The sequence below is a fragment of the Lipotes vexillifer genome, unplaced genomic scaffold (assembly GCF_000442215.2).
Source record: "Lipotes vexillifer unplaced genomic scaffold, Lipotes_vexillifer_v1.1 scaffold822, whole genome shotgun sequence".
NCBI classification, from domain to species: domain Eukaryota; kingdom Metazoa; phylum Chordata; class Mammalia; order Artiodactyla; family Lipotidae; genus Lipotes; species Lipotes vexillifer.
The window spans coordinates 3,527,769-3,537,939 of record NW_006770496.1 but is presented as its reverse complement, the minus strand read 5'-3'; the positions used below and the strand labels follow the sequence as shown (position 1 = coordinate 3,537,939).

The 10,171-nt window shown below is 41.6% G+C and overlaps 1 pseudogene; it reads right to left on the bottom strand.

The window, feature by feature from the left end:
- Positions 1 to 1,272: 1,272 nt before the first annotated feature.
- Positions 1,273 to 2,163, bottom strand: LOC103080435 (purine nucleoside phosphorylase pseudogene; annotated as a pseudogene).
- Positions 2,164 to 10,171: the final 8,008 nt, after the last annotated feature.

The window sequence follows — 10,171 nt, the reverse complement described above, 5'->3', positions numbered from 1 at the left end:
ATCCATATAATGGAATACTAGTTAGAAATAAAATAGAATGAACTACTGATACACACAACAATGTAGATGAATCCTAAAATAATTAACCTGAGTGAGATAAAACAGACAAAAATTTTCAGACTTTATGATTCTACTTATATAATATTCTAGGAAAATCAAACTAATCTACAATAACAGACACTAGGTCATTGTTTTCCTGAAGAATGGGGTTGTCTCGGTATGGCCAGGATGGATGGATTCCAAGGGAAGACAAAGAAACTTTTGGAGTAATAAGTATATTATCTGTACTGTAGTGATGGTTTTATGGGTGAATATATATGTCAAAACTTATCAAAGTGTACACTTTAAACATGTGTAGTTTATTTTGTCACAATTATACTGCAATCAATTTGCTAAAAACACTGTTAAGAACTGAACTGGCAATGAAACAGAGGTAGAAAATATTTCAAATGTGTATATTTGACAAAGGAATTGCAACCAGAATATACTTAGTTTAAAAATCTTCTATGTCTAAAAAAAAAAAAAAAAAATTAAAAACATCCTTTAAATGGGCAAAATTTTAAACAGATATTTCACAAAAGAAGATATATAAATGGCCAATGCTAAGTGTATGAAAAGATGCTGAAATTTTCCATCATCTTGGACATGCCAATTAAAACCACAATACGTATGACTACATACCCAGTACAATGACTACAGTGAAAATACTGATGGTCCAATGTTAGCAAAAATATGGAGGTACTAGAAATCTCACACATTGCTGGTGGAAGTGTAAAATGGAAATAATTTTTCAGAAGTGATTGGAAATTTCTAATAAAGTTAACTTTACTTCTTTTTATTTTCATCTTTCTCTTTATTCTCAAAATATGATATTATAAAAGTCCAAAATGAATAGGCTGTTCCTTGTGTGGTATCCAGTGCTTTGAGGAGGCAGAACTGAGCCCCCAGAAATGTGAGAAGATCATCTCAGGAAGCTAGCAGTAGCTACTGTGCTGAGTTTGACGGCCCCAAGTCAAATCCTGGGCATATCCTCAGATGTATGGTAGGGCTTGGGCTCTGGTTCTTGAAGAGGAATGGGGGTGGAAATCGTTTTGAGATGATAACTGAGCAGAAGAGGACTCAGCACCAGAGGGTCTGGTGGGACAAGTAGGGAAGGCAACACTCCTTTCTGCCACTACCTAAGGGCAGAGGCAAGTGATTCCAGCAAGAGGCCAAAGTAGATAGCAGCTCCTCGGATCCCATAAGGGAGAGGCCAGACCACTCCAGGGCTGGTTAACTGGCATCATAAGGCAGTGGAATGCTAGCCAGAAGAATGAAGACAAACTGTTCCAATTTCTGAGGAGCTTGCTTCCCAGCCTCTAGTACTTTCTCATGATTGGCCTCCTCCTGGCTTTCATAATCCAGGATGACCTTGTTATTGATGAGGGAGAGGCCAAAGACTCAAAGTCCACAGTGCCTTGAAACTATAACATCTGGTACTGTGCTCATGCCAACAGCATCCACCCCCAGCTTCTGCAACAGATGACACTCTGCCACAGTCTCAAAACTGGGGCCCGCTACCATCACGTAGGTGCCTTCCTGTAACTCTCTGTTCCCCCATTTGTTTCCAGGTACTATGAGCCTCTGCTTCATATCCTGGTCATAAGTATCAGACATGGCAGGGAAGCTAACTCCAAACCTCTCACCACTGGGCCCTCTGAGAGGGTTCTCACTGCAGAAACAAGATAGGTTGATGTGATCAAGGATCAGCCTGATATCTCCAACCTCAGACTTGGAGTTGAGCCCTCCAGCTGCATTGATGACCACTAGGGTGTCCACACCCAGAAGCCGGAAAACCCTCACTGGGAATATCACCTTCCAGAGCAGGTAGACTTCATACATGTGGAACCTGCCCTGCATCATCACACAGGCTCTGTCACTCAAAATCCCAAACACCAGTCGACCAGCATGACCTGGCACTGTACTTTTGAGAAAGTTTGATATTTGGTTGTAGTCAAAGATCTGGGCCTGAGTTAATCTGTCAGTCAGACCTCCTGACCCAGAACCACAGATCACTGCCACTTGAGGTCCATGTTTGGTGTAAGACGAAAGCCATTTTGCAGTGTTCTGATAACCTTCATATGTGAATCTAGCCTCTAGGATGGGAATCTGTGACAAGCACATGGGTCGAAAAGACCTCTTCCCTGTATGTGGGTAGGGGAGCAGGCTCCCTCTAACCTCGCTCCATAACGCCTGCATGCAGACGCGCACATGCACACACACCGGCTTCTTTTGCCATGTCATCTTTATGCCTGGGATATTCACCCATAGGAATTTGCTTAAAAGAGATAAAACATTTGTGCACAGAAAGTCTTTTTTATACAAGAATGTTCATAGCAGGGATTTTTTTGGTGTTTTATATTAAAAATTAACTGATCTTAATATGAACATATGCATGGCTGATATACCTGAGAAAATTCTGAAATTTTCCTTCTTCATTTTTTCTTTTTTATAATTGAAATAGAACTGACATTTAACATGATTAGTTTCAGGTGTACAATATAATGATTTGATATTTGTATATAGAGCAAAACAATCACCGCAGTAAGTCTAGTTAGTATCCATCACCACACAGTTATAATTTTTTTTCTTGTGATGAGAACTTTAAAGACTTATTCTCTTAGCAACTTTCAAATATACTATACAATATTATTAGCTACAGTTACAATGCTCTACATTATATCCCCGTGACATTTATTTCATAACTGGAAGTTTGTACCTTTTGACCACCTTCACCCACTCCCACTCCCCAACCACCTCACCCCTAATTCTGGCAACCACAAGTCTGTTCTTCATATGTATGAATTTGTTTTGTTTTGTTTTTTAGATTCCACATATATGTGAGATGATACAGTATTTGTCTTTCTCTGTCTGACTTATTTCACTTAGCATAATACCTTCAGAGTCCATCCATGTTGCTACAAATGGCTAGATTTTCTCCTTTATGGATGAATAATATTCCATTCATAGCAGTTTTATTCACCATACTCTAGAACTAGAAACAGCCCAAATGTCTATCTCAGGAGATCGAATAAACAAATTGCGATATATTCATACAATGAAATATTACTCAACAATAAACAGGAATATACTACTGAAATATGCAATAACATGAATGAATCTCAAAAACACGCTGAGCAGGGGCTTCCCTGGTGGCGCACTGGTTGAGAGTCCGCCTGCCGATGCGGGGGACACGGGTTCGTGCCCCGGTCCAGGAAGATCCCACATGCCGCGGAGCGGCTGGGCCCGTGAGCCATGGGCGCTGAGCCTGCGCGTCTGGAGCCTGTGCTCCGCAACGGGAGAGGCCACAACAGTGAGAGGCCTGCGTACCGCAAAAAAAAAAAAAAAAAAAAACACGCTGAGCAAAACAAGCTATACATTAAAGGATATACTGTTAGGTTTCATATAAATGAGGTGCTAGAAAAGGCAAAACTCATTTATGGTACTAGAAATTAAAAAGCGGCTACTTCTGTTGAGTGTGGGGCAGGAGTTGACCCCAGACATTTGAGGGGTGATGGACATACATATTCTATATCTTGTTTGAGGTAGCGTTGCATGAATGTATACAATTGTTAAAACTCACCAAACTGTATGTAAATTAGACCTCAGTTGAAATAAAGAAGAAAAACCAGTGAGTTAATCTCCAGATAACAATAAGACAAAGCAATACTCCCAGCGGAAATGAGTCTTCAGATTGTGCTTTAGATGAAATGACCCCTGAGAACCCATAACAATCGATTCTAAGCCCAGCCAAACTATCATTCAAACAAATAAAGGCTCTTTGAGATATGAAGTGACTCAGAAGTGTTTTTTTCTCAACATACATTATTGGGGAGTTGATTAAAATATTCTCTAGCAAAATGAGAACGTAATTAAGAAAGAGAAAGTCATGATATTTTAAAAAACAGCGAATCCAAAGTAGAAGCATAATAGAAGAAAGCTCCCAAATTAACACTTTCATGGATATGTAGACTGATTTGTACAGATTGGAGGATGAGGAGAGAGAGTTCCAAAAGGGAGGTGTCTGGAAAAGAGGTGGATTCTTGAGACATACGATTTAGAACAACCTAAGGAGGTGATAAATGTTAACTGTGTATGAAAAAAAGAAGGTCATCAATCTTAAACTTTAAGGAATATAGCCCCTATATGCCCAAATAAAGAAACTCAAAATGAAGACAGTCTGGGAGGAAGCATAGATTCCTTTAAATGTAGATTGCACAGTAAACAACTGTGGCAATTCTTAAAAGTATTTAAAGTAATTTTTCCCTTAATTTTAGAAGGATCCTCTAGAATCTAATAGTTCTTCTGTTTAAAAAAATAACAAATTCTGCAAATACTTCAGTTTCAAATCAACTTCTTTTCCTTCTGTTTAATTCATATAAAAATAAATTTCATACCTTCTTACCAAAAATATTATATCATGTAAAGTATCATCCCATTGTTAAGAAAATTACTTCTCAGACTATTTATCTAACCATACATCCTTCCATATGTATATATGCACAAAGAGCTGCCTGGAATCATGCCTATCTGATGTTCATTATAATTTCTCAGTGGTGGAGTTTGGGTAACTTTTTTTTAACTCTCAGTCTTACACATTTTTATAATGATTGAATTTTTACAATAAGAATGTATCATTTCCATAAAGACAAGGAAGAAGAAAGCTTTAGTAAAGGAATCTTCACCAAAGTGTGAGAAATGTATTATAGCTTAAGGCTACATAGGGTGCTGTCATTTTAGCAGGGAAAATTCAAAAGCCAGTCTTCACAAGCATGGGAGCTGACAGGCTGCTCATCCATCTTTACTGCTATACTACCTCAAGCTTGGCAATTGCCCTTGTCGCTATGGCCTCCTCTCCCCCTTGATCTGAATGCCTTTCCTTGGAGGAAATTGTCATGACCACAAAACACTAACCCAATGTCCTTGGTGCAACAGAAACAACTGCTTAGTTGTTTTGCTCTCAATTCCCACAGAATTCAGAGAGATACAATAAACTCTTTAGAAGAGCACAAGCAAAAATTCCTCCATCAGTTATTATCCCAACAGGGTTTAGATAACAACAAGAATAAATTTGAGATAATCATGTAAGAAAGTCCAAAAAATAAGAAAAGAAATGCATATGTCACAAACATATGCCTATTTGTTCAATGTGTTCCATCCTTATTTATCAACTATTAGCTTTTCTGACCCTGTACCTGGTGCTGGGTCTGTAGGGTAAACAGGGTAGACCTGCCTCTTGCCTACTTGTCACTTCAGTTTAGTGAGGAAAAGAGAAAATAATTAAGTAATTGAAAATTGTGGTCAGTGCTTTAAAGGAAACAAACAGCAGTTGTGATTTAAAAATAAAAATAACAGGGTGGTCAGAGAAGGTCTGTCTGGGAAGAGGTAATCATTAGAGATGAGAATTATAGAGTGAGAAGGACTGAGACATGCAAAAAAGGTGCAGTAGAGGGCTTTCCTTGCAGAAAGTGTGAGGACTCCAAGATGGGAAGGGGTTTGGTGAATTCAAGGACCTGATGCAGAGCCAGTGTGCCTGGATGGCTGGGAAGAAGGGGACCAGCGACCCCCAGATGAATGGCTGAAGACAACCGAGATGAGCAGTATAACTCAGAGTCAGCTTGTGACCTGAGCCGTCTTAAGAGGCTGGTCTCAGTTTCTATTTTCAGGGCTATTTTAGAGGATATTCCCTCTAAGTTTGCCATAGTGTGTTGAATATCTTCCAGAACGTGTGAACACCACCTTGTTTGGAAAAAAGGGTCTTTGCGGATGTAATCAAGTTGAGAATCTCAGGATAAGATCATCCTGAATTAGGGTGGGCCCTAAATTCAATGACAAGTGTCCTCAGAAGAGAAGGGGAGACCACACGGAGAAGGCCATGTGATGATGGAAGCAAATGTCAGTCAGGCTGCTACAAGCCAAGGAGGGCCTGGAGTCACCAGCAGCTGGAAGAGAAAAGCATGAATTCTCCTGTAGAGCCTTCAGAAGGAGCATGAGCCTGCCCATACCTTGATTTGAACTTCTAGCATTCAAAACTATAAGAAAATAAATGTCTGTTGTTTTAAGCCACATAGTTTGTGGTAATTTGTTACAAGCCCTAGGAAGCTAATACAGTTGCTGACATTTCCACCTGTTTTCCTTTCTCAGATCCTTTCTCTCTCAGAATGACCTGGAAGCAGCAGGTGATAAGATGGAAAGGGAGAGACAACAAAGCTCCCTAGAACGAGAGGTTTGGCTTAATCCACCCACCCTTCATAGGGGCACCAGCATTGTCCCAAGGGCACAGCCCAAGACCACCTAGCCCTGGTTTATCAAGCCCTTTTGCCCAGTGTATTTCATGGTCTCTAGCTCTTATAGATGCTTGGATATGAAAGACTCTCTTTTTAATGCTCTGGGATCCCAGTATTTCCCCCCCCCAACCTCCTTTTTTTAACCATGATTTAAACAATTTCTGTTAAATCTCTCAGGAAAATGGGTTTTGTTTTTGCATTGTTTTGTTTTATACATCCTCCCATCCCCTTCAGGATGTTGTCCATGTTTGACCTTAGACTCACCTCAGGAAGAAAGATTTTGGCTTCACGTTCTTGGGGCAGAGGTTTCAATTCCAGTTCTCTGAAGTGGCATCTACCTCCCCAAAGGAACGAATAATCACTTTTAATGCCGCCACGGTTCATTCTACGTGAAGTCTTATTGTTCCTGCTGGCTGGTTTGCCAGAGCCCTGTGCTCCTCTGGGAACCCATTAAGGAGTACTTCTCTCTGCAGAGGCATGAAAGGGGCCTCAGACACATCTTCTTGTCTCTGCAGGGAGGTCTCATGTGACTCAGGGACAGAACTGCCTTCTGTGGAACGTGGTGAAGGTGGTCAAATGGGTAGGAAGCTACCTCCTCTAATAGTGGGGGGAGTGGGCTTAGTCTGCCCAGCAGGACTCTAACTGCCTGGCTGGAAGGCAGGGTTTCTCACCAAGAATGGAGGTGCACACAGAGCCAAGAGTGGAGTGAGGGAATGACAGCAATAAACCATGTAAAGAAGGGATGAAACATCAGAGGGTGTGGCCTGGGCTATGAAACCAGGACTCCACTTTGGGGGGAGTGAGAGCAAGAGAAAGGAGGTACATGTAGTCAGAAAGGACTCCACAGACAACATGGAGGAAGGCTGTTGTCCACAGCTCAGTCCTTGGTACCAACCTCCCTGTCACATTGCTAAGCCAGCTAGAGTCCAAGCACCAGAGCAGAAGACCAGAGAAGCCTAAGGTCTTCATGTTCTTTTCACTTGGGCTATCTATTTGCACATGTGTCCAATGACAGGGGCTTGCTCACCTTCTCTGCAGGCTAAACCTTAACCAAACCAAATGTTAGAACCTTAAACCTTTAAGACAATACATTAAGATGTAAACTCACCTAATTGTTCTCTGAAGTTTTTGGACCCAGCTATAGTTGGTGACATAGAACACCAACAATCCAAACCCCATCAGAGAGAATATTCTAAATTGCCTTCTTTTCCTTCACCTTTCCAGAAGTTCCCAAACCTGACTGCACATCAGAATTACCTGGGAGAGCTTCTTAAATTAAAGAGCCTCAAGGCTTATCTTTACCTGAGTACATGGGAGTAGGGCCTAGAAATATACATTTTGAACACATGGTCCCCATGCATTCTGAAATGAATTGTCCAGTGAGAACTGGGTTTTAGGAACCACTGTCCCTACTGGGATGGCCTTGGGAGTGAGACCCTGTCTCAGTCATATATATTCTCACACTCACCCCCTGGCCTAATGCATGGAACATGGGAGACCCCACAGTGCTTTTCGTCCTGAACTAATAAATGCATATCTGAAGTGCAGTCAAGATGCTCTGGGGAACACCTGCAAGAATTAATTATACTGACTAAGGGCCATTTAAACAGAGTATCAAAAGATAAGCAGAAGATTGGCAGGCAAATTTGGGGTGGAGGATAAAGAACTTCCCAAATAAGTGCTTACAAATAAAGGATATGGAAGAAGTTGGGGGACAGGGGCTGGAGTGGGCTTTGGGGACACCCTGCCCTGCTGTTTCTCATTAGGCACTGAAATATGTGAGGCCGACTCAGCCAGGAGAGTCCCTGCGTTCAGCCATAGGGACTGCTTGTAGGAAGCTTGTGATCTATACCTCTTTGACCTCTTCAAGCCTCAGATAGCACCAGTGCCAAATGACAGTTTCTAACTGCAAAACCTTTTCCTTTATTGGCTCTGCAAGCCCATCCCTCTCACCTGCTGCCTGCCCTTTGCCCTGTTCTCTGACTTTTCTCTCCTTCCCTTGTGGTACCCAGAGTCAGCCTCCTCTGTATCTAGATTTCCATGGTCCTTTCCTGTAAATCTCAGCTCTACCACAGAAGGAAAGGGAGGAGATGGCAGGGGATTGTGAAAAGGGAAAGGAGAGAAGAGGGAAAGGAGGGAGGGAGGGGAAGAGGGAGGAAGGAAGGGTGAGGAATGAACATTTATCGGGCATCTATTCCGGGCAAAGTGCTTTCCTACAGCATATTTTGTTTAATCCTCATGACAAGCTTATGAGACAGCTATTACTAGCAATACTCTAAACATGTGCAAACCAGGTTAAACGTATCCAATATCACACAAGGATTTGCGTTTCCCGGGTGGATGTCTGCTGAAACAGTTTGCCCCAGATAGACACAATTTTAGTGATCATCTTCGACTGTGTGATAAGAGGCTGGTTTGCATTTTCCTGTTACCAGCGGTGATTATTAAATGCTAATATTCCATTGTCTTAGAATGCAAGATTGCAAGAGAAACATTTTCAGGGCCGGTTCTCTGTTGCTAAATATACCCAAGGAAAAGTTTGTGGACTTTTCTTTATGCAGAAGCATTTGCTGCAAAGGAGAGAAAATCTCCAGTAGAATTTTGGCTCATTTCCTGGTTTGAGAGTGCTCTCTGGCTGGAATCAGAGTTCCAGAGAAGTTCCTCAGAGAGCAGAGTCTACTGGCTCCTACAGGCTCAATCAACTAGTCTCAATGGACTCTTGTAGAGAATGACATGTTTCTCTTTAAAGAAGTTTCATTCTTCCAACTGCCTAATAAAAAGTGGGGGGCAGAGGGAGGAGCCACCATATTATATGATGCTGAATAAGGATGACAAGACAGGCCAGCTCGTCTCGCTCCTGAGAGAAGGAAAATGCTAAAGAATAAGCTCACACATCCCATCCCTCACCATCACCGCAGCCACAGCCCCTCAAATTTCCATAGCGTCCTGCCTGGACCTCCGAAAGAGCAGCCATGAGGTCCAACCACAATCACTATCTACCTGCCTGTCTGACACACACCATGCTCTCAATCATTCTTTTTAGTTTTTTCCTTTTATATCAATACTGGAGCTAACCCTTTTCTTCTAGGTATAACTGTGTGAATAGTTACTGTGAAGAGAAGGAAAGTGGAAATTAAGTGCTTCAGTTTCTGATGCCTTCCCATGCTCTCCTAACCTTTCTGTCAGCTGGATACATATAATGCAGAGGCCATAGGAGTTCCCTGAATCCTAAACAGGAGAGAGCTGCCTGTCATACAGAAAGACTCATCTCAGACCATAATGTAAAGAAATACACTTTTTTTTTTGTATTTGGTGTCTATTTGTTAAGGTAACCCAGCCTACTCAAACTCAAACAATAGGAACATGGGTCACAGGTTCAATTTGTGACAAATGGTATTCTTTCATACATCAACACGGGATCCTGACATGCTGCTGGAATGCTAATCCATGAATTTGTAAATCAACTTGAATTTGGCCCAGTTTAAAAGTTTAAGGCATGGGAAGTAGTTTGAATCTCACCTAAGTTCACAAAGAAACCATTAAACTATTTTCAGTAGGGAAGCAGCAAGATTAGATCCGTATTTTAGAGCAAGACCAAAAGCAGAGAAACTAGGTTGAACACTATTGCTAGAATCTAGGTTCCTGTCAGTGCTTACAGAAAGTAGCAGATGTCTTCAAAACACATCTAGAAAGGAGCAGGGGGAAGGGCACTAAAGAATGTGTCATGTGAACATTTAAGAGATGGGTAGAGACACAAGAGCCTGCTAAGGAGACTCAGAGAAAGCATCTCGAGAAGCAGGAAGAAAACACAAGGATGGTTTGTACAAGGAAGGGAGCCCGGGAAA